This window comes from Mus caroli, chromosome 3 (assembly GCF_900094665.2).
Source record: "Mus caroli chromosome 3, CAROLI_EIJ_v1.1, whole genome shotgun sequence".
NCBI lineage: Eukaryota > Metazoa > Chordata > Mammalia > Rodentia > Muridae > Mus > Mus caroli.
This window is the reverse complement of record NC_034572.1, coordinates 113,917,484-113,942,172: the sequence shown is the minus strand read 5'-3', so window position 1 is coordinate 113,942,172 and position 24,689 is coordinate 113,917,484.

Below are 24,689 nucleotides of genomic sequence, written 5' to 3'. Positions count from 1 at the left end.
TTTCTTTCTTTCTTTCCTTCTTTCCTTCTTTCCTTCTTTCTCTCTTTCCTTTATATCTTCCTTTGTTTTTTCAAGGCATGGTTACTGTGTGTAGTTCCCCTCACCTCTAATTCAATCAGCTCAGCTCCTCATTGTTCTTACTGAACATCTTTTTAGCTATTTCAGATGTGTCTATATCATTCTGGTTTCAGATTCTCAAATGGAAACAACATTTCACTGAATCTTAGACTGGATACAGAGAGGATCATTTGCTTTGTGCCTTCCATAACATTTTCAATTTATGGAAACGGATGAGTTCTTGGTAAATTATCTACAAATCTAGCAACCATGACTATAAATGGCCTTGTTAATGTACATTTCCTATCCAGAACTGTAACCTCTCTGTGTCTCTCTCTCTCTCTGTCTGTCTCTCTCTGTCTCTTGCTGTCTCTCTGTCTCTCTCTGTCTGTCTCTGTCTCTGTCTGTCTGTCTGTCTGTCTGTCTGTCTGTCTGTCTTGCTCTGTGTGTATGTGTCTCTATAGAAGAGAAGCTTGAAAAGCAGATGGTTGAAATTATTGGACCATATCCAATATCCATTACAGTATCTAACATTTGTGTAACTTTCCAAAATGTTTTTTATATTCTTTGTTTTCCTTTCTTAGCCCCATATAAAGTTATGATATTTCTATTTTATGAACAAGTAGACCAAGTTTTGGAGAGTTCCATGGAATTGCTTCTGATGACACAGGGAGAAATGGAAAAGCTATGCTTTCTAAGGTTGGCTGCTTCTAAATTCATCAATCTTTGAAATAAGAAACCTGATGTAAAAGACTTAGAAGTGAGTGTGGGGTCATACAATGTATTTTAAATCTTGATTCCTACAAAAATTGTAGGCTCCTATGAGCAAATTGAATAAACCTTTTGAGCCTCAGTTCTATCATTTGAAAATAAAAATTAGTAATTTAGGCTTTCAGGAGAGAATGTAAGGTATTGATAAGATAGCCAATGAAAATTTGACTAGTTAAGTAGAAGCATGTATCCTTGACTTTCCTACTTTTGTATCTACTATCCATTCTGAAGCCATTCCAGTAAAAGTCTAAACCTGGGTTTATATAGTTTATATATTTATAGTGTGTGTGTTTGTGTGTGTGTGTGTGTGTGTGTGTGTGTGTGTGTGTGTGTGTACACATGTGTGTATTTCAAGGCATGTACATGGAGGTAAGAGTGTAACTTGAAGGACTTTATTCTCTCCTACTATCATGTGGGTCCCAGGTATTGAACTCAGATCAATAGAGCTTACAGAAAGAGGCATTTTGCTGTCTCCAAAGTTTTCTAATGTTATATATATCTACTAAATTCTTTATGTATTCTAGCATAGAGATTTTCACAATGTTCTGTGAGTTTTAAATAAACCTTTAGTAATGAGATANAATATACATATATATATATATATATATATATATATATATATATATATATATGTAGATAGATAGAGAGATGGATAAATGCTCTTTTTATTCAAGTATCAACTAAATCTATTTGTAGAAAAACTGGGATACCCAGAGATGGTCCCACAGAAATTATCTTACTGTATTCCATGCATAAAGAGAACGTTCCTGAGACAAAAGGCAGAGTAAAGATGTTTAGAAATTGAATTTACGTCTCAACGATTCCATTTGGTGATTATTTTTGTTCATTCAAGCCCTATAAATTCATTGTAGCAAGGACAGAAGCATCCAAGGGGGCTTTATTGCCTACTATGGCTCTAATGTGTCTGACAAAAGCTTATGTATTAAAAACCTAATCCCTAAATTTATGTGTAGATGTTTTTAAGAGGGGAGGTTTTCAGGAAGTAATTGGAGATAGCTGAGGTCAGAATGCTGGTTCCCTCATGATCAGGTTGTAGTACTGACATTTGGAGGAAGAAAACCTGATTGTGCACACTTCTTCTGTCTCACCATTCCTCCTGCCATCTTATGACCTGAGAAGAAGTCACATGACTCCTCTTCTCGATTATCTACAGAACCAAGAGACCCACAAATCTTGATAGTTATACATTATGAAGTCTAAGATCTTCTATTAATAAAGTTTCTAATTCTCAATTAAATCCCTTCCTACAGTGAATACTTTGCAGTGTATTAGCACAGCATACCTACAGACAATGCTGACTTGCTCCTTATTTCTCTTTCAGTTTTACTAAAGTATTTATGGCCATAGAGCAACTTTGCTGTAGCTGTCAGAGTCAAGAGGTTTGGGTGAAAAAAGTACATGTGAAGGTCTGCCCAGGGTACAGGAACACTTGGAAGAGGGACAATGCTGAAAGTCTAGCAAGGGCAAACATGTTGAGGTTAACTTTCAAGTTCTTTCTTAAAGCTCAATATTGATGGAGAAGTTGGCTTTGAAGTCCCAAGCCAGAAATCTCTTCCACATGATTCCCTTTCTTTTCTGTAGAAGTTTGTGGATAATGATTTTTATTAATTTGTCAATATATAACACTGAGTATAAATAATGTCTGTGACTGAATATTAAAATGTGTATTGAGATTAAGAGCTCTGCCCTGGAGTATCCTCCTAACCTGTGAAGGGAAAATCATGCTAACTAGGTTCTAAGGCCATCTCTTGCTCAGGTCTTTGACTTAGGCAACTTAATCTTTCATACTATCTTACAGATATGTACTTTCACATTTAATGGGTTCATAATAGAACTTTTTGTTTTTCAAAATATACAATTAAAACATCCCTTTTCTAACTGTCTCATTTCTGTCTTCTCTACAATATTAAAGTCTTAAGGAAGTGATAACAGAGGTGGAAAGATGGCTTAGCAGATCAAAAGGCTTGCCCAGCAAGCTTGAAGACCTGAGCTCAATTCCCAGAACCCAGGATGAAAGGAGACGATCATCTCCTAGGAGCTGTCCTTTGACCTCCATATGTGTGTCATGGCATGTATGTGTACATTCAAAGCAATAATAAAGCGTTTAAAAATAGAACATGAAGATCAAACAGAATCATGGGTTGCCCCCAAAAGAGAGCATATAGACTTGTCAACAATAATTAATAAGGAGTCATCTTCAGAACAGGAGGTCTTAAGATAAAATACATCATTATCCTGAGACTCAGCATTTTCCTCTGCGCTTCCAAAGTCTAAATCCTACAGTTTTTTAAAAAAATTCTATTATTGCTTAAATTTCTTCCTGTTTTGGTGTGTAATTAAGATGTTTACAGTTTTTCCATTTATGTTGGATTTGTAAGATTCTGTATAAAGAAACAGAGCTTGCTATACTGACAGTTCTCACCGTATTCATCCACAGAACCAGAAGTTCTCAGTCTGCACTCCTAGAAGTAACCAGCTCCTTCTTATTTTGCTTAATTTTCTATAATATTTTCAGAATTAAGTTTTCAACAAACAGGGAAATAACATTTTAAAGATACTTTAACAGAAACATGTAAAAACAGTATTTGCAAAAGCGGTTTTCCCTATAAACTAATTGGACTTCAGAAATAACGGAGATTGTATTCTTATCAGCCTGAGTGATACAACAAGCTACTACAGAGGATCATTTCATTCAGTCACTTGTCTTTCATAATAATACACTTCCTGAAGTATAGACTGGGTCGAGCCTGTTCACCATTTCCCCCAGAGCACCTGGCATAGAAGTTGTCATGAAGATAAATCTTAAACAGTAAATAAATAATTAAACAATGTTATTTTTTCAATATCAAAGTTCAGTAGCCATTTTTACATTAGGGGAACAAACAAGTAATGGAATAAAATCCATTATGCATGTCATGTGACATGTGATAAGGGATGGGAACTGTGCTTCCTTCTTTATTTTAAGTGGTCAGAATTGACTGCTACTTACAGAGTTTGCTGCTAGACAAAAGAATCCCAGAACCAAATCATCACTTCTTCATTTTACTGATCTAAATATTGGTGTTCTCATTCCCCCCAAATCACATATTTAATCCCATCTGAATGTGATGTTATTAAAGGTAGAACTTCCAAGAGACTGGATAGATCATCACAGCTATGCCTTCATTGAGAGATTACTGTTCTTATCATAGTGAACTAAGGGACCTATCCCATCACAGGAGGACACCACAGAGAGAAAGCATCATTTATTACAAAGGAAATGGGAGGAATCTCATCAGATTCCATATCTGCTGTCACCTTCATCTTGGTTTCTTGGTTTCCAGAGCTGTGAGAAACAGATTCTGGTATTCATAAGCCACCCTATGCTGTACTTTGTGACAGAAGTGGCCTAAGACACTACTTAATGGTGTTTTGCTCTTTCAGTGTGTTTCCTGGTCCAGTGTATACAATTGAGTCATCAGGCTTAGAGAGGACTAGAATGTCCAAGGGAAGTACATAGACCTGCTGAGCACATCTTCAAAACTCTTAGTTTCTTTTACTTTTTGCCAAAATGTAGAGCCATGATTAGATGTCACTGTTCCTTTGGGGAAGTCAACCACTGACTTAATGAAACTGGTTACAAAGCTCTACAAATAGACTCCCTGGAATATAGAGACAAGGCTAGGCTCTTAACCGACAAGCAAGACTACAGCACCTGCAGTCAGCTCAATCATGACCAGTGGACTAGGTTTTCTCCATTCATTCTTTGAGCTACACTGCTGTATGCCATTCACCAGACCTGGGGCTGGATTAGCAGGGTGATCCATACTCTCCAGCATGCCTAATCTTTCTACTGTAACACTGCGGTCTCAGAAAAGATTTATGGATTGAGAAATACAACCACATCACACCTAATCAGAAAGGAAAGTGATATAGGGCCCATTAGGACTAGCAGAGAGTCAGAGCTGACAGATAATACAACTGAGGCAGGATGGCAGTGTGAAGTAGGAGTGGGGTTTTCTTTTAACTTCTTTCTAGAAAACAGGGAGTCAGAGTGGCTTATCAGTCTTAGAGGTCAAAAGATTTCTATCCCTCTGTTTATAGATTCTACATTGGCATCAAATTCCCACTGACGCTGGTGATATGGCCTCTTATATAAAAGAAATTATTCACAAAGATCTTTGTTTTCAAGTTATTTATTTATTTATTTATTATTTTATTTATTTACATCCCAAATGTTGTCCGCTTCCAGGTCTCTCTTCACAGAGTTTTTCCCTCCATTCCCCCTCTCTTTTGCCTTGGAAAGGGTGCCCTCCTGGGTATTCCCTATCCCTGGGGCATCAAGTCTCTATAGGATTAGGCATATCCTCTACCAGTGAGGCCAGACAAGGAAGTCCTCTGCTCCATATGTGCAGGGAGCCTCTGACTAGCCCATGTACGTTGGTGTCTCTGTTTCTGGGAGCTCCAAGGGGTCCAGGTTAGTTGGCTCTGTTTGTCTCCCTGTGAGGTTGACACCCCCTTCAGTTCCTCCAATCCAACAGGGGATCCCTCTTTCATAGAGATCCTCAACCTCAGCCCAATGCTTGGCTGTGTGTATCTGCATCTATCTCAGTCAGCTCCTGGTAGAGTCTCTCAGAGAACAGTGATGCTAGGCTTCTGTCTGCAAGTGCAACACAGCATTAGTAACAGTGTCAGGGTTTTGTGCCAACTGATGGGATGGACCCCAAGTTGGGCTGGTCACTGGTTTGCCATTACTTCAGTCTCTGCTCCATTTTTGTCCCTGCATTTCTTTTAGACATGAGCAATTTGGGCTTAAAATTTTTAATGTTGGTTGTTAGCTTACAGGCGATTCCACTAGGCTCCTCCAGAGGACCTAGCAATGGCTGATGTTAGTATCTCCCTCCATCACCTAGCCTGGCCATGTGTAGGTGACATATAAAAGGCCTTCTGACCACCCCAGTTCTCTCTCAGTTTCTATGTATTCCCATCGGTCTCTCTCTGCCCCCTTTCTGTTCTTCTCTGTCCCTGCTTCTCTGCCCTCATAGAGTTGCTCCTTTCTGTCGGCTCTACCCCTTCTCCAGGCCCTCACTCCCCTCCCTTCTCCCAAATAAACTCCCTTTATACCAGAACTACTGCATGACCTGATATTTCAGAAGGGTAATTTAGAATGGGCCTACCAGGTAATCCCTTACCACTTTATATTTTATAACACTGGTCACACACCAAATCAATAATGTTATCTAATATCAATAGTGCTACTGTTGACTAGTAGGTTGTTTATCCAGGTTTCACACCTCCTGTTAGAAAAAAATTGAGATGTAGGGTGGTTTAATTAGTAAAGTGGCTGGGCACATAAACATGAGGTCATGAGTTCTGATCTCTAGCATCCACCCACTCCTTGCATGCAAACTAGGCAAGGGTGTTATCCCAGCACTGGGCTAAGGGGTGAGGGAAGAGAGATACCAGTGTCCACTAGCCAGCCAGCCTAGCCAAATTGGTGCTCTCCAGGGTCAGTGAGAAACTTTTTCTCAAAAATTAAGGTGGAACTTCTCTAACAGACGAGGTAGAAATGGAGGAGTTCTAAATAGGCCCCCGTGTCTCTCAGTATACCTAGCACACCATTGAAAAAAACTTAGACACAAAGACGTTCCCAGGAGTCTAATGCTTGGAGAGCAAATGGCACTAGACAGAGGGGCAGCCTGTCCCATAGAAAGAGATCTCATGGAGTTCTGACAGCTTGTCTGACCACCTTCCAGGATGAGACTGAAGGTCAGATATTGAAATTGGGGGGTGGGGTGGCGGCATACCTTATGTGGACATGCATATCCCTTGGTCCCTTGTTTAAACCTTGATCTCATTTCAGAGCCCTGAAGATGAACTCAAGCATTTTGTTGGATCTCTTTATCTCTCTTTCCAAGGTGGCCACATTGAATAACAACAACAACAACTACTACACACACACACACACACACACACACACACACACACACTTTTATTTTGACTCTATTAGTTGGCTTATTGAGTGTAGATGGTTCTACGTGACTTGCAACACCAGTTGTCACCAAATTCTCTAACAGTTTCAGCAAGAACTCGGGGAAGTGCTTGCAACCTGAGTTCAATCTATAAAGCCCCCTATGGAAGGAAAGAATCAATTCTCCATTTTTTTCTCTGACTGCCACAAGTCATGGCATTTGCATATGCACATTATGTACACACACACAAAACTAAGTCATACTAGTCGGTAAGGTGAAGAGAAGTGAGGAAGGCAGCCCACGTTGATCTCTGGACACCACACTTGCTTATACACACATGTGCTTATACATCCACATGCACATCTGCACACATCCACAAGAACACACATGCACATCCCCCTCCCCCCTCACACACACAAATAAAAAAACAAAATAAAACAACTTTTGAACTCAAATCCAAATGACCACTGAGACATGAAGTATTTATGCCACGCTGACCAGTCTGTGCCCAAGAAAAAAAATAAAGGAACAAAAATAATAAAAAAAATAAAGGAAGCTGAATCTTTTGTGTCCCATTACATCTTATTTCCCATCTAATTTCTCTGTGTCCAACACAGGAGGACATTTTTCACAAATATAATAAGAGCTGCATGTTTTCCTTACACAGTGAAAGTGTATGTTTTAATAGAGTTTGGTGATGCTCTTATGCATTCAGAGACTCTGTCGTCCATATTAATTGAGATTTGTCTCCATAAAACCAGATGATCAGAAATTGCTTGCAAGATAGTAACAAACAAGAAAGAAAATAACTTGAAGTGTGTAGAGGTATACACCACTCCTTAGTAAGTAGTAGTCCTCCGAAAAGGCAGTCACCATATGAATGACAGTTACTGAATGAATAGCCACCACAGAAAGAATTGTCTCTCATTCCTTTCAGAGAAGCTGAGATGCTTGCAGAAAGGGACTCTCTTCCCTGCCTTTCTCTGGAGAAACTTTTTCCCTCTGGCAATAGGGACCTTTAAGGCTTCCTTTTCTTTGTGAGCCCTTTTGAATGTTAATATCTTCTTTGCAACTCATTAACCTGGGGTAGTTGTTTGGCACTCTGAACACCAAGACATCCCATCAGAATGAACTGGGGCAAGGCAGCCTCCAGAAACACACCTGGGTCTCTGGGCAGTCATCTGTGGGCGATTGCCTCCAGGTGTTTGCCAGTGGGAACCCATTGAAAGTCAATGCAATTTAGAGCAATTTTTCTGGCAGAGGAAATTAACCTGCAGGAATCTGCCGGCAACAGGTGTATTTTGGGGCAGTCACACCAGCATCCTGCACTGTGGAGACAGGACCTCGACTACCAGGTGGCATGCAGGAGGCTGGGTAATTGGAGGAGGCAGGAAGTCAGTGCAGAGAAGATGGCCAAATTGCAGGTCAGCATGGGTTGGTATAATTACGGGTTAACCCTCTACTGCCTGTTAACCAAAAACTATTTGTGTGCTTGAGGAACCAGGAAATCTTCTCTAAAGGGAGAAGAATTATCACTCAAGCTCAAGTCGACTGATGTTTTTTTTTAAGCTAAAGTTTGAAGCAAATTGTTTTTGGGTTAGAGTTTGGTACTCAAAATAGAAGATTGTCAGGAAGCACGGTCCTTCAGGAAGGCTCAAGAAGTGAATTTTAAGTGCTTGAAAGCCTCCTGCCTCTGAAACAAACATAATTTTACCCAGTGCTTTTGGCCCTTTCCACTTCTTTTGAAAAGACACATAGAGAGAAGCACACAGACTAAAGATAGGGAGGCAGCTCCCTGTTTCCTTTCTTCATCTCTCTTGGAAGCTCTTAAAACTCTCACAGTTTGACTCCATGTAATTCTCTTTCCTTTGGGAACAGTGATGTTTATTGTTCCTTTCATATGAACTAATTGGCTTTGAATGAATTGAAATCAAATAAATCTGAAGTCCTATACGAAACAGATTTCTCCTTTGGCAAAGATTTTGTTAAAATCTCAATATGGACATAATGTGTATAGCAAATGCCGATAGAGGTTGAAAAACGAGGACTTCAGTTTTATTTTGATCTGAAGCTTATGATATTCTTTTAAATTGATGTTGAAATGTGTGTTATTGTCAAAGTAATGTGCTTCTACAATTAATGGTGATTGTGAGGGCAGAGAAAAGATCATTTCCATTGTCTAAGCATTGAGCAGAGAAATTGATTGTTCTTATGAATACTAATAAAATATTGTATAAATTTAGGAGGGGAATGTACTTCTGAAGCAACATGCAATTTACAAAATTTATATAATAAAGGACAGAATGACCGAGAATTGAATAAATCACAGTTTTGATAGTCTTAAATCTGTTTTGAAGAATACTTATAGTAATCAAAATTGCACCTCAGCATTTTATAGTATTTATCTATCTGATCATACATGGCAAAAATGTCAAGTGAAACCTCTATTTATAATCCTTTGTGACTTTTGAGAATGAGTTGAAAGGAAATGTCCATTTTTGCCACCTCAAAATGTTGAAGAACAGGCAGTCATTTCAGCAGAAAAAAAAAAACAACAAAAAAACCCCCAAAAAACGTAACATTTGACACAGACCATCAAGAAAAATGGCACGGTGGACATAAGGAAATGCTTCCACATTGTGTCTTTAAAGCAACAGGCAGCAGAAAACAAGCAGAAGAAAAGGTGTAGTGATATGCTACTTAATTTTGTCAAATTGATTGTCCCAATCCAGTATTCGTCAAAAATGTGGTCCTTGATCTAGAAGGCCAGTGCCATCTAGCTTAAGATGCTGACCTCAGATGGGGTTCTGAGGAGCTGCCAATGACCCAAAGGCAAAGCCTTCAGTGATGAAGGCTGCACTCTGATGAAGAAAAGATTATTAAAAAGCTGTGCTCTTTATGTGGGGCATGAATGTTCTTCTAGAAAATGTGGGAAATATGTTTTTGAGTTTCTTTTTACTGGTACACAAAGGCTATTAGAGTTGTCAGATGTGGTTGTTGGAGCCAAGCAGGTTTCATTGTGGTCAGATATATGCACAAAGCTGACTCAGTAGATTCTAAAAACCCAGGACATGAAGTTGGAAAAAGGTGGGAAGGTAGGAGTGAGTCTGAGAGAAGGTAGGGCAGGGAGGGATAGGTACATGTGACCCAAATAATACATATTGTATACATAGAAGAAATCCACGAATAATTAATACAATATGTTTGACTTTCAAATCACTTTTCAAAATGATTATTCAGTGTCCAACACCTGATGGTTGATAGAATTAAGAATAAATCCCAACATTCACAGTCATGTCTCAAAGAAATAATACAGTGAATTCTTTTGGACACAAAATTGTTCCTAGTATTAAAATGCACAGAAAGTATAATTCACTTATCTACCATGGGAAAGTGGGGGGTGAAAAAACTATGATAAAATTGTAATTAGATTTTAAAAAAAAGTTTCGTATCCTCTTTCATGACCCATGTGTCCTTATGTCAACTTTACCTGTCTGGGTCACTCCTTTCTAAACTGTAGATTACACCCACCCACACTTAAAACTATTTATATGTGGTCTCAAACTCAGAAAGAAAGCAGAAAGTGTGTTCTCTTTCAGATGTGGAAGCAAGCCTATAATGTACATGTGTATTTCGTAAACTGGTGTAAGGAATCTTTATTTTAGATCCCTCTAGCAAGCCTGATAATATTCCTAAGTATGTTGATCAAAGACCTCTTTACCTCCCGCATTAAAGCTCCTGAGGGCAGGGGAAGTCTGCTAACTAGAGTACACTGCCAGGCTGTATAAACACATACAAGAAGAGGGAACTAAAAAGCCCCAGAATAGATGCCCGTATTGTTACCTCTTCTTTTAACCCCACTGTTGATGGCTGCGATGTACAAAAAAATCATGTCCCTGGACACCCGGTTCTACAATAAGCCAAGTACTGCTAGAAAGAGACTTAGGAGAGATTTGGAGAATGAGGCTCTGAAATTGACACACATAAAAGGGATGGGTGAGTTCTGAACAGGTTAATTCATAATCTGTTTGGGATTCAGGAAAGAAACCGAAAAAGCTGACCTCTGTCTTTCAACAATAACCCCCTTAGACAACTAATGCGTGAATCCCAAAGCTTGCTAAGTAAAAGGAAAGGAGATTGAAGACGAGGTACATGATCTAAACTCCACTTGATACATTCTCCTTCATGGGCTGCTGTGGGAAGCTGAGAAGGCAACATTTCATGTTCATATTCAGAGACAAGCTTGCTGTCAGAATCAACACAACACAACTCATATATAAAGGAAAAAGCCTTAGATTCCCCATGTCTTCATCTGACTCCTTGCTAACTCAGTTTCTTAAAGGCTTACTCTATTTTTTCTTCTATTCATTCAGGAAAACTTTTATGAACCCCCATGAGAGCCATCCTACTCTAGTTCAGGGGTTAAGATCTTGAGCCCTGGGGCTCAAAATGCTCAGTTGAATTCCAACCATCATCCTTAGTTATCTTATGAATTTGAATAATTTAGTCTCTGTACTTCAGGGTTCTGACCTGCAAACTGGGCTTAATGAAAGCCCTGATAGGCAACATGGGGATTATAAGGTTAGATCACAAAAAGTACACAAAATAGTGTTTGGGACATGATGAAAGATCACTAAATGTCAGCTATTATTACATATCTTGAAGAAACTCCCAGAGTATATGGCCTATGGCTTAAGAGAGGAGATAAACAAGACCCAGGCTCTGTCCTGAAAGTATGAGGTCATAGTTTAATGGCAGAGCTCAGAGAAGAACACTTAAAATTACCCTGTGGGGTAATAGTGCCAAACACAGAAACTCAGCCAGCTCTGCCAGGGTGACAGAGTCTATTCTATGAAGGTCAGAGCATTCTTCTAAGTGGACTGGCTACAGGGCTCTTGAAAGATGTGGGTATAATGGTGGCTTGAGGAAGGGCACATAATGATGGAGAGGGAGCCAGCTAGCTTCAGAGAGGGATTAGAGGTTTGGCGAGTTGTAGCTTTGTCTTTGGAGAACTGTCATCAAGTTCTTTTAGTGGAAATCTCTCTGTTATCATCTCACACCTGGGAAAAGAAAGAAAGAAAGGCTTCACAATCCTTCATCAAGACAGCTGGGATTTCTTACATACCAGTAAGACTGCGAGAAAAGGGCTATAAACAGGGATTTAGAATTTAGAACACAATCCTGGGCTCCAAACAGGACCTCTCTCTTTGTCTCTCTGTCTCTCTCTGTCTGTCTCTCTGTCTGTCTCTTTGTGTCTCTCTGTCTCTCTCTGTGTGAATGTATGTATATATGCATGCATTATGTATATATGATGTATGTACATATGTATGTATGTATATATGAATGCATGTATATATGCACGATCTGGGGGGTGTGGATACAGGCACCCATTACTTAAGCACTGAAGTGAACAGATAGAGGCAGTGCCCCTGTGCCAGAGCTCACTGGCCAGCCTTGCCGAAAAAGTGTGAGCTTCAGGTTTACTGAGAGACATTGTCTCACATGGATAAAGCAGAGTTATAGAGCTGTACACTCAATGGGAAGAAGATAAGGAAGATTTTTAAAAAGAAGACTGGGGGAGGAAGAGCTCCATACAAGAAAGCAGACATTCCAAATCATCACACCCCGCTGGGCAAGTCTTGTTGCCGAAGTGATAACTTTTTGACACTCCATCACGTTGTGATGGTACTAAAAATAACTTTCTACCCTCCAAATCTGTATTGACCTCAGTCTGCTCAGACCTGCTCTTCTTCTTCTCACAAGGCTTCAAAGCCAGTCTTTGAACACATGCAGTCCTGAAGTCTTAAAAAAATAATACTTATTTCCCTTAAAAGGAAAAAAAATAAAAGATAATTGGAGCAAGCTACATGTTTCATTCAGTCCCACAGTCTCAGACTATTTTCTTAGCATCCAACTCTACAGTGTCTATCAGGCCTACTATATTTCTCTGTGGCAGTGAGGCAGGCCATACTCCCTCTGTCCTGCATGTACAGTATTGCTGCCAGGTACTACAATTAGTTGCTGAACTGGAAGTGGTAGACAGCCCAGCTGTACTCTGTTATCTTCCTAAAGGAAGCCAGCTTCAGAAATATCTCTCAATGGCTTGAGCATTGTATTTCATTCATCTCCTTCTGTCCACTCCACAGTCAGCTGTCCTACGAGTGATGCCAAGAGGCACTGCTGTCTGTTGAAAGACCATAGATAGACTCGGCAGTGGGGGCTGCTCATCCTGGTGCCCTCGGATTTACCATGGCAGTGTTTTTACAGCTCATCTCCTTTTCCTGGAAGAGAATGCGCAGTCTCCCCATGCTAGGCTTAGTTAAAAATAATTGTGGAGTGAGCCACAGTGTAGAAAGTAGAAAGTGTTATTTGCACACACAATTCTTCCAGGAGGCAGCAAACTTAAGGATGGAGAAGATGTTCACTCTAAGAAGGGTTTTTTTTTTCCTCTTTGTACAAGTTCAGTAAACTTGAAAAACCATAATCTTCCTTTAAAAGTAATGATATCAATGATATATACATATATTATATATTATTGATATCATTACTTTTAAAGGAAGATATATATCATTGATATATATATATATATATATATATATATATATATATATATATATACCAATTCAACCTCTGTTTTTGATGTTTTCTCTTTTACCTACATTTGAACTACTACTTAGAGTTCTGGCTAGTCCCTAGACAATCAAAATCAAATGCTTTTCATTTTTAACATTCAAAAACAAATCTTTGTCTACTTATGTTTTCAAGTATGCACACAGGTGTCTATACAGATGCCCGTGTGTTGGTATTAGAGGCAGTAGTGAGGTGCTCTGTGACCATGTAGAAACAGAGTTCCAGGCCTCTGGAAGAGCAGTAAGCACCCTCATCTGCTGGGCTATCTCTGCAGCCCCAAAGCACTCTTTATTTCAGTGTGACATCACTGGGGCCAATAGAGTGACTGGCTGTGAGTGAGATAGCAGCTGGTTATTTTGAAAGGTCCCCAGATATCACAGGACAGTGAAACAAAAGCTATTCTCTTTCTTTCTTAATTAACTCCTTTAATATAAATTATTTTCCTCCTTAGCTCCAAGTATGATCAAATAAAAACCCCTGTGTCCTTTCACTTCCCTGAACTGCTACATGAAATATCCTAGGCAGCCATTTTTTTAAAAAAGCAACATCCTTCTGATTTATTAATTTAAGATAAATGGCTTTGCTCTCATAACCTGTCAGCCGTGTGAAGAAGAACGGAATCAGTGGTGGCACATGTGTCTAAAGCTGCAGAGGAGCCAGCCCTGGACTCTGGCGACTGCTTCGCAGTGAGAACAACCTCTTCAGAGAGCATCCCACCAAGCACGTTTCTTGTTCATTAACTTTCTAAAGACATCTGTCTTCTCAGAATCTCCAATGCAGCCAAACATGATGTATGAGAGAGATCCTGACCACCTCACACACAAAGAACCTGGGAGAGAGCCAGTCCTGTTTGTTGGAGACAGCGAGATCGTGTTTGGAGCTTCAGCAGACTCAACCAGCCAGTCTCCCAGAAAGTTTCTTTCTGTATTTCAATTTTAGAAACTTGGCTTTGTTTTCTTCTGGGAAAGAGTTTCCTAAGTCAATCAACGAACCATAGCTTATTAGCAATAATGATTAGTAATAATAACGGTAACAACACTAACAACAACAAGGACAACAACAACAATAATAATAATAATGCAAAATTCCCTCAACAGGGTCAAAGTTTTACCCCTGAGATCACTAACACTTTCTGTGGAGCCTTATCGCTTTCCATCAGTAAGCCTAAAGCACAGATAAACACATTAACACAGTCCCCAGCACAGCATAAACTAGATATGGAAATGTGTGCCTGTAGCTGCACGCAAAGGAGATCAGATATTCAAGATGATCTTGGGCCACAGAGACAGATAGAGGTTAACCTAGGCTAGAGATAGCTTGGTGGTAAGAGTTTTTGCTGTGTTTTCAGGAGACTGGAGTTCATGGCTCAAAACCACATAGCTCCAGTAGATGATTGGGGGCATGTGTACAAGCATGCACACATGTGCATGCATGCACAGAGCAGAGGCTCCTCCATTTTGTATTCCTGCTAAGACCGTTTTAGATTTAACTAGAATTTGATCTCCTTGATGTAAAACCCCATGAAAAAAATTGTCCAACTCTCTTCTTAGGAGCCCAAGGTCAAGATTCCCCAACTAATTTACCTTAGCTTCTGTTAAATTGCTTGTTGGTACAAAACCTCCACTTGCAGTGTCAAATGAGATGCCAGGATGTGTGTGTGTGTGTGTGTGTGTGTGTGTGTGTGTGTGTGTGCGCGCGCGCGCGCGCGTGGTCCTAGGTAGCTGGAATAAAGACTTTCAATTAGCTATAGAGTGTCTCTGAGTGGTCAACTCTGGTGGGTACACACACACGCATACATCAAAATCAAAATATTTAAAAGCAGAAGGAAAAACCAATGTTACCTGTCACAGGTGTCTCATTGTGTTTACTTATTGTTTATTTATTTTGTATAGGTGTTTTGATTGCCTGGATGTGTGCAGTATGCATTTAGTACTGGTAGAGGACAGAAGAGTGCAATGTGTGCTGGAGAACTGGAGTTATTGTGTGAGTGCTGAGAGTCAAATCCTAGTCCTTTGGAAGAACTATATATTCTATTTACCACTGAGCCATCTCTCCAGCCCTAAAAATTTTGGTGGCAATGGATAGGTTTTTAATGGGGTTTTGATAAAAGATCTTTGGCCTTGATCCCTTGTGAGATCATCTACATACCTGAAGAATAATCCCCTCCAAATCAGAAACTAAAACCTGCCTTCTGATGCCTGTGTGTGGACCAGATAAGTGAACTGAGAGGTGGATACTCTGTGAACAATAACTTGCATTGTCCTTGAGTTTGTTCTCATAGCACACAATGCATAACAAGTTCCTTAGCTCTTTGGAGGCCCACGTTCCTCTGCTGATGAACATAGAAGGCTATTCTCTCATCAGAATGTACCAACACGAACAAAGCTATTTTAGAGTTGTACAATGATTTATAATTAGCAGATAGTTTTGATACTTGAGAAAAATTAATTAGTGCATCCCTCAAAATTAGGACAACTGCAAGACAAACCAACGTGCTGGAGGGAGAAGGATTGTGAGCTCACTTGGTGTGGACTCTGAATTTTGCCTAGTGAGATTCATATCCAGGGTCCTCCGTGCCATCTGTGCAACCCTGTGCAATTTTCTTACCTCTGTGTGTGTGTCAGTCTTCTGTAAAGTGTGCTAATTGGAGTGCCTATATCAAAGGGCAGTTAAGAGGGCTTAGTCCTTGATCGATGTCAACTACTCAGAGTACTGTCTGACATAGAGTGAGTGCTTACTAAATGTTAGTTATTATTATTGTCATTGTCATCTGAGGTGACATTTGGAGATTGAATGTAAATGATGGAGCTATTTGGAGGAGCTCATGGCTTTCACCCTGGGGTTTATTTTTCTGTGCTGTGAAGAACAGAACATCTGCATAGAACATTACATTATGACTGTATTTATTAACTATTAATAGTTATCACCACATGAGCTGATAAACCGTCTGAGGCTCAGACATAAATGTTGTCAATTAGCACACAATCCTGGACTACTTTTTCCTTGTGCTACTGTGAATATCTTTCTTATCAAATCTAAGAAACTGAGAACAGAGCTTCTATAACCCTGTGCTCCCAACTCACCATTCCCTGTCCAATTCTACAGCTCAGTAGGACTCCCATGCAAAGCATTAAGGCACTTACATTCCCCAATCTTAATTTTGCACTTAATCTTTTAAAATAATGCAGTTTCCTTTGGCAAAATTCTCAATAATGCTCAGTAAATAAGTCTCCTGAATAACTGCTGAGATGTTTCTTTCAATGCTTATAATCACCCAATTTGGGAATAAGTTAGAAATTCACTTCCTAAAGTTAAACTTAGGCTGAGCAAAACTATGAATATCTTGTCTTCTTTGTACTGATATTCAGTAAAGACACAGGTTGGGGAAAGCTGTCTGTTCTATTCTACCTCTGGTACATGAATAAGGTAGAAAGCTAAACTGAAAATTGGCTATAATGCGAAGATCTGCCTAGAGTGTGGCATAAGATAAAAGGTAAGTAACATATTGTAATAGTATTGAAAACATTTTATTTGAAAAAGTTCTTGTGGTCCATTAAAATGATGCCAGTGAGCAGTGAGTTCTAAGACATGGATCATTTTTTATTCAAATCTTACACATGACAATAATTTCAAATTTTCCATTAGGCAATCTGTTTTAAGGTAATTTTCTGGAATAGAAAATATATGTGTCACAACAGCAAGTAATTTGTTTTTTTTCATATTTGGTTTAGACAAGTAAAGAAAAATGATGTATAATCAAGGCCTACATTCTCACATTAATTTTTTTTAAATTTAACTTAATTTTATGTTTGTATGTGTATGCATGACACACACATACATACACATATATATCTATCTATCTATATCTATCTATCTATCATCTATACCTATCTCTATCTATCTCTATCTATCTATCTATCTATCTATCTATCTATCTATCTATCTATCTATCTGCACCACATGTGTGCTTGGTGCCAAAGGAGGCTAGAAGCAGGCCATTGACCCTGCTAGAACTGGAGTTATAGATGACTGTGAACCACCACGTGAATGTAACCTTCATTCTCTACAAGAACAGCCAATGCTCTTAACTGCTGAGTCATCTTTCCAGCCCCAATTCTTACATTTCTAAGCCAATTAGCCAGATCCTTTGGTAACCAATGGGGTAGGATGATATTTGGGGTTAGCACCTTTGAGCCAATCTCTACATTATAATTGAGTTCAAACGAGATTTTCTGATGAGTCAGGTACTTGCTTCAAAGTACTTTGAGGAAATGGTTTTGAGGGGAAAATAATGAAGCTCCACAGGGGAAAACACAGTTCTGGAAAGATTAGGGTTTTCAAAGGCAGGTTATTGGGGAAAAAGTCATTTGGGACTCAGAGGTAGATTTCTGATATTGTGTGGACATAGAGCAGGAAAAAACTTAATAGGAGAACTAGATTGCTATAGAGATCTGCAGAGCTAAGCAGAGACAAGGGCATGCCTCCTCCTTCTTCCCACACAGCACTTCCCTTTCTTTCACTCTCTGGTCCAACCAACAATGTCTCTCTACGGAGACATTGGTTCTCTGGCTTTGGCATTCTTCTTCCTTCCCTATTGCAAAAGTATAGTGTCAAGGATTTACTGTCAAAGACAGAGAAGATCAAGAGAACCCCACCCTTCTCTTTCATCATCAGACTGAGTCGCTCTTGGATGATCTTAGGCTGGATGTGTAAAAGAATATAAAGTAGGGTGGGAGCGTCTGCTTTATGCAGGAGAGAGTAAACTTCCAGAAGGTTATCTCCCACACACATAAACTGGGGAAAAATGCAAACGACAAAGCCAACATATCCAATGACCAGACATGTTTGGAAAGGAAACAAAGGTAATGACTTTCGAATAGGAGACAAAGCCCTTTTAAAGTCACATGGGGTGACCTTTACACCTTAAGGATTGAGCCTGAGAGTGGTCTGCAGCTATGGCCAAGTGGAAATGTTTCCATTCAATCAGTGTCTTTATGGTTTGAGAAAGACCAAATCTGTGAAAGTTTCAGCTGCTGACCAGGGAAGGATTCCAAGTCACTCTTAGAGTAGAGCGAGCTCTGAAACTAAGTCTAAAACTTGGCTAGTTGCCTGGCTATACCGTGGGTCCTTCCCAAATACGAGAAAGCAAAATGCAGTCCACTCAACAAATTAAAAGGTCAATATATATAAATATATATCCATATAATATATGGTATACCATATATATGTCATATTATAATATAAATATATGGTTTATATGATATACATTATGATATATGATACAATAGCATACATATATTGTATACATTATATGTAATATATTTATATATAATATATAAACTAAAAATAAACTACAAAGCAGTTTTTAACCTGTGGGTTGTTATTTCTTTGGCAATCATCCAACCCTTTCACAAAGGTTGCTTAAAACCATTAGAAAATAGATATTTACATTAGGATTTATAACAGTAAAATTACATTTATGAAACAGTGGAGTGAATATTTTTTGTGTTTGAGCACCATCACAACATTGGTAGCTGTATTCAAGAATCACAGCACTAGGAAGGGAGTGAGAGCTGCTGGCATCCTTGGGCAAAGAGTGGTAGAGTTCTCTGTTTATTTGAAGAAGATCATGGAGAGATTTGAACAGGAGGAGAATAGTTAGGGGGAACAGACCTGTCTTCCTCATGCTAGACCTAAAGAGAGGGATAAAGTTTCTAAAGACCAGTAGTCACTCTGGGGCCGCATCTCTGATACCATGCCAAAGAATGCAACCTTCAGGCAAGAGACTGAGGCAGAGACCTAAAACGACAGCAAGACTCATGTGAATATTGAGAAGAGGTCACGTCGGGACAAGTACTATGTCTCTACAAGGAATCAATATTCCATGAATGTCATGCACCAGGCATCCCCAGCCAATAGAAATCTCAGTGCAGCATCCGTTAGGGGAAAGTGTGTCTGCTCCTTTCCGGTATCCTTGTCTCAAAGCTACCAGGGAGGAGCAGAATCTGCCAAGTAAGTGGACTTTCAGTAAGAAATAATAGGTGGTATTTGGATGTTCTGTCTCAGTGTTGAGGTCGGTAGTGGTAGTAGTTGAAGTGCATGGGAATTGGGGAGGAAAGAATTACAGCCACTGTGATGGGAACTTATGGATGTGAAGTTGGCAGTGTGACCTCCAATTGGAAAAAGAGGACAGAAGAGGCCAGTGTGGATCACAGACCAACTGAACTGACTTCACAAAGGTGTGTTTCATCCTAGTCTTCCCTCTAGACCCAGACACATAGAAACCTTGGACACAGAACCTTCTTTCCTCTGTTTCCCTCAGCTCTTTGTAAATACCTGTGGTGGTCCCAGGAAAAGAACTTAGATCGCTTTATTAGAAGCATCTTAAATGTCATTTTATCTCGTCCATGAAATAGCTACAGTTAAAACAAACCACACCACTCACAGTTTTAGTCATAGAACAAACCAGATAGAGACTTTTAAGTGTTCATTTTATTAGTTTTTTTTCCTTATTTCAAAATGCAGGCTTATTGTGTAAACATTTAGAATATTCTGGAACAGGACACATGTGAAGTCCCTATTAGCATCTCTGGTGTCCCACACAGCATGAACCCACATTACACTTGTGTCCAAGGAACTATAGCCTTGATTTTTTTTTCATGTCTGTTCTTCCATTCACATGTGGATAGACAAACACATTAACAAGCAAGTATGCATGTATCTTTGCAAAGGTTTTTTTTTTTTCAAAATAAAAAAGATAATCACTGAGGGCATCCATAAACAATGCTACTGGAAAATGAAATTAAAACCTTGAGAACAGCCCTGTCACTGGCCGTAATATGAGATTTTCCCATCAATAATTTTAGGGAATAATTTGAATAGTACTTTCTTACACCTTTTCCCCCCTTTGATTAGTATACTTTGCCACACACACACACACACACACACACACACACACACACACACACACGAATATGAATGTATGTACTGTATATGTTTATATGTATATATAATTTTATGAGAACATTCTTTCATAGTACAGATAGCATTAAGATTAAGAGTACTCATGATTTTTAAGGTGCCCTGGATTCCCACAAAGATCAGCACATCAACATGCCTCCTTTTTCTACACAGTCTTTATGTTTTCCTGTAGATGGGGCACAGCATCTCCAGCTTCAATTCCATCTCCTAAATAAGTATGGAAAGGCGACTCTGGGATCCAGCAATGCTTAGGCATGAAATTTCCACTTGCCAGGATGGCAGTTCATTAATTTAGGCCTGTATGAGAGGAAGAACATGCTGTTACATAGTGGCATGCTTGCGTGATGGTATGCACAGACTACATGGGACCACACTCAAGCTTCTTAGAGAAACATGAGTGTATTTCAAAGTGGAGAATTAAGAGAAAAAGGCAAGTTGCAGAGTTAGAAGACCATGTTGTGTAAGGCTTGTGAACAAGCCATGTTATGTGGGTTGCCATCTATGGGCAGTAAAATAAGAGTATTCATGACAACGCTTAAGCCAAATTTTAAGATGTAAATTACCTTAGGAAGAAAGGGAGGTGATATTAGCAAGTTTACAGAATTTGAATCAAATCTGCAGTACTTTGTTTCTTCAGCTGAGTAGAGGGTATAGTACAGAACGGTTCAGATTCTTAAAGTATTTAGTGCCTGCCATAATTATAAGCATAAACAATGATAACAACATTATATTGACATCTTTAGATATTTAAACACATCTGATGTGTCAGTGATGAAAATATACTATGATTACCACTGATCCTCTTACAGAGATAGGTTTTAACTTTAGAAAAATCTACTGAGCTCTGTGTAAAATAAATACTATCTCCTAAACAGAGCTAAAGTTATTGGTATTTCAAAACACTGAAAATAGATTTCCCATTGCCTTTTTCTCAAAAGCATGGCCTTCCCTCATGCTAAAAAATTCTCAGGCATATGCCTAAAATGCTTTCTAACCCAGAGGTATGCCTTCTGATACCTCCCCTCCAAGCTGCATCCATGGGCTCTCCTCTCAGAGTTACTGACCTTCAGTCAGAGCTGGCATTTCCTGCCAGTTCTACCATTGACTTTCTCCTGTGGCACTGACCAATTTCTAGTCCCCTCCCCCATGTGCATCATTTTACCTGCTTCCTCTAAGAGCTCACCAGAAGGACTACTGAAATTAGGAGTTCATCTCTGGAGACATTGTTTGCAAAGATACATGGTAAGGTATGCTGTTGTGAAAGGATGCTAGTAATATCTGGTACCTTTGAGTACCATTGAATTCTACATTCACTGAAGCAAGACATACCTAATTAGTGCAGGCAAAGGCAGATCAGTAGGTACAGTGCTACTTTATAATCAGAGGACAGAAATTTGATATCCAAGACCCACAATAAAACCAAGGTTGTGGAGGAATGGGCTTCGTGGTTGTAATCCAAACACTGGATAGATGGAAACAGGAACTTGATGGCCAGCTAGTCTATTAGTCTATTTGGCTTAGTTAGTTCCAGGACAATAAGAGACTGTTTCAAACAAAGGTGGGTGGCATATGAGGAATGACATCTGAGATTGTCTTCTGACTGCTACTCATAATGCACACATGTGCATATGCACTGCCCTTTGTGCACCTGCATACACATTAGCATATTCATGTGTACACACTCCAAACAAATAAATATCAATTACCATTTGTGCAAAGCAACTTGCTTCTTTTTTCGCTACAGCTCTAAGATCTGGGTTTGCTAATACATCTCCCTTTCCATAAAGCTATGAAAAGGAAAAGAAACTTGTTTTAAGTAAACAATAAGGCAGGCCGGCTAGCTATGGTTTGCAGAAAGACTACTTTCAGCTTTATTGCCAAGAGCACTGCAAGAGTCACAAGGACGTTTTAGAGATAATGGTTAAATTCACAGACTCAGAGACATCTCACCGTGGAAGAGACCTGGGAGGTCATCTAATTCAAATACTTCATTTTATAGATGAGGAGACAAAAGCCTAGGGAGGTTTGGTAGCTAACTGATTGCAGAATCTATTCTCAGACCCAGTATTTCCTTCTCAACCTCAAAGGTTATGTTCCTCAAAATCCCCGTGGTAAAAACAAATTACCTCGGAGGACCTTCTGACCTTCTGTGGGAAATAGAGTTCAGGAAGTAAGACAGCGAGTGAATCTGAGAAAAATTATCATGTGGATTATGTTCACTAACATAAAACAATGCAGGGGTTCTGGACACACTGGTGTTGACCAAATTTGAACTGAAGGGTCCAATACAACATTTCTTATGCACTCTATAGAATTCATTATTTCCAATTCTCTAGCTTCTCCTATGGCACACTTAAAAAAAAAAAACTTGTCATCTGTCTTCACTTTTGCAAATATGAGCTGCAACTGATAGCTTTCTGTTTCTGTTCTGTTCTCCCTTGTTTTTTTTTTTTGTTTGTTTGTTTGTTTTGCTTTGTTTTGTTTTGTTTGTTTTTTGGTTTTTTCTTTTCTTTCCTGTGATCACTCTCTTGTAATTCTCTTTATTTGGAATAAAACATGTTTCCCCCTGAGTCTTCAGTGTCGTTCTTCATGCTTCTCTCTGTGGTTTGTTAATTGTGGCTGCTCATCAGGGCTACATTTACTTCCTGCATGTAATTATCACTATTTGATAACTAGAGTCTGTCAAACCTTGATATCTTTCTAGTCTGTGTTCTCCCATTCTTGAGCTACTGCCTCAATTCAACATACTCCTGTCTGTATGCCATAAGTGTCAATATGTCACATGTTAGTATGTCAGTCATAAGTGTCCTCTGAGAGGCTCCCCCCAGCAGCAGATTAAACAGATAGCCGAACATTGGATGACCTTGGGAAGTCTTGTGCAAGGGCTGGGGGAAGGATTAAGAGACCCAGAGGGGATAGGGATTCCACAAGAAGACCAACAGTCAAATAACATGGACCCTTGGAGCTTCCCAGAAACTGAACCACCAACCAAAGACCATACATGGGCTGGACCTAGGTCCCTTGCACATATGTAGCAGATGTGCAGGTTGGCTTTATGTGTATCTCCCAATAACTAAAGTAACGTCTTACCTTGACTCTGTTGCCTGCTTGTGGATCTTGTTCTCCTAACTGGTATGTCTTGTCTGGCCTCAGAGGGAGAGAATGTACCTAGTTCTTCAGTGACATGAGGTGGCACGGTAGGTTGTTTCCCCGGAGGCAGGGGGAAAACCTCTCACTTCTCAGAGGTGAAGGGAAATGGGGAGTGGGAGGAGCCATGAGGGGCATATGGGAGGAGAGGGGGGGTCTGTGATCAGGATGTAAAGTGAATGAATAAATGAATGAATGAATAAATGAGTGAATAATAAATAAGTAAATAGATAAATAAATAAATAAATAAATAAATAAATAAATAAATAGAAAAAAATTTAAAGAGATACTTCTGTGTCTCCCTTGGACCTCTACAATTATCTCTTGATTCATCATTAGTCTTGTGTCATTCAAATCCATTACAGTAAGGTCTGCATATCTGAAATTCCGTATACAAGAGTCAGCTGTGTAGCTCAAAACTATGCATCTCAGACTGGTCATATACTGACTATATATTTTTGTCCTTATTCTTTAAACCATACAGTATATCAACTATTCACATATCATTTGTATTGATTTAGGTACCATAATAATCTGCAGATAATTTAATGCAGGACTTGGGATTATATAAAAATGAGAGTATTTGCCTAGCTTGTGTGAGACACTGAGTTCCTACCTCAGCACAGAAAACATTTTTAAAATTAAAATAAAGCACAAAGGAGGAGATGAATAAGTCATACTCAAATTCTATTTATTCTTACACAAGAAATCTGAGTGTTTCAGATCTTGATGTTCTAGGATGCCCTAGAACCAATTCCCCACAGCTGCCAAAGTATTATAGATCGTTATACTTTGGATATTTACTCCTTAAGCATCCACACGTTGTGGGCTTGATCACAAGGGTGGTTCTCTTGAGAGGTGACAGAGTCTTTAAGGAGCAGAGCCTGATGGGTCTTCTGATAGGTCATTGGATGGTCTTGCCAGGCATAATGGAACTCTAGGCTCTTCTTTCTCTCTCTGAGATCCCTGGCTATAGATTAGGTGGTTTCCATCTACCACACAGTCCCATCATGATAGATAGTCCTATAGGCTTAATCAGCTTCCAAACGCTGACACCATTGCATACACTAGCAAGATTTTGCTGAAAGGACCCTGATATAGCTGTCTCTTGTGAGACTATGCCAGGGCCTA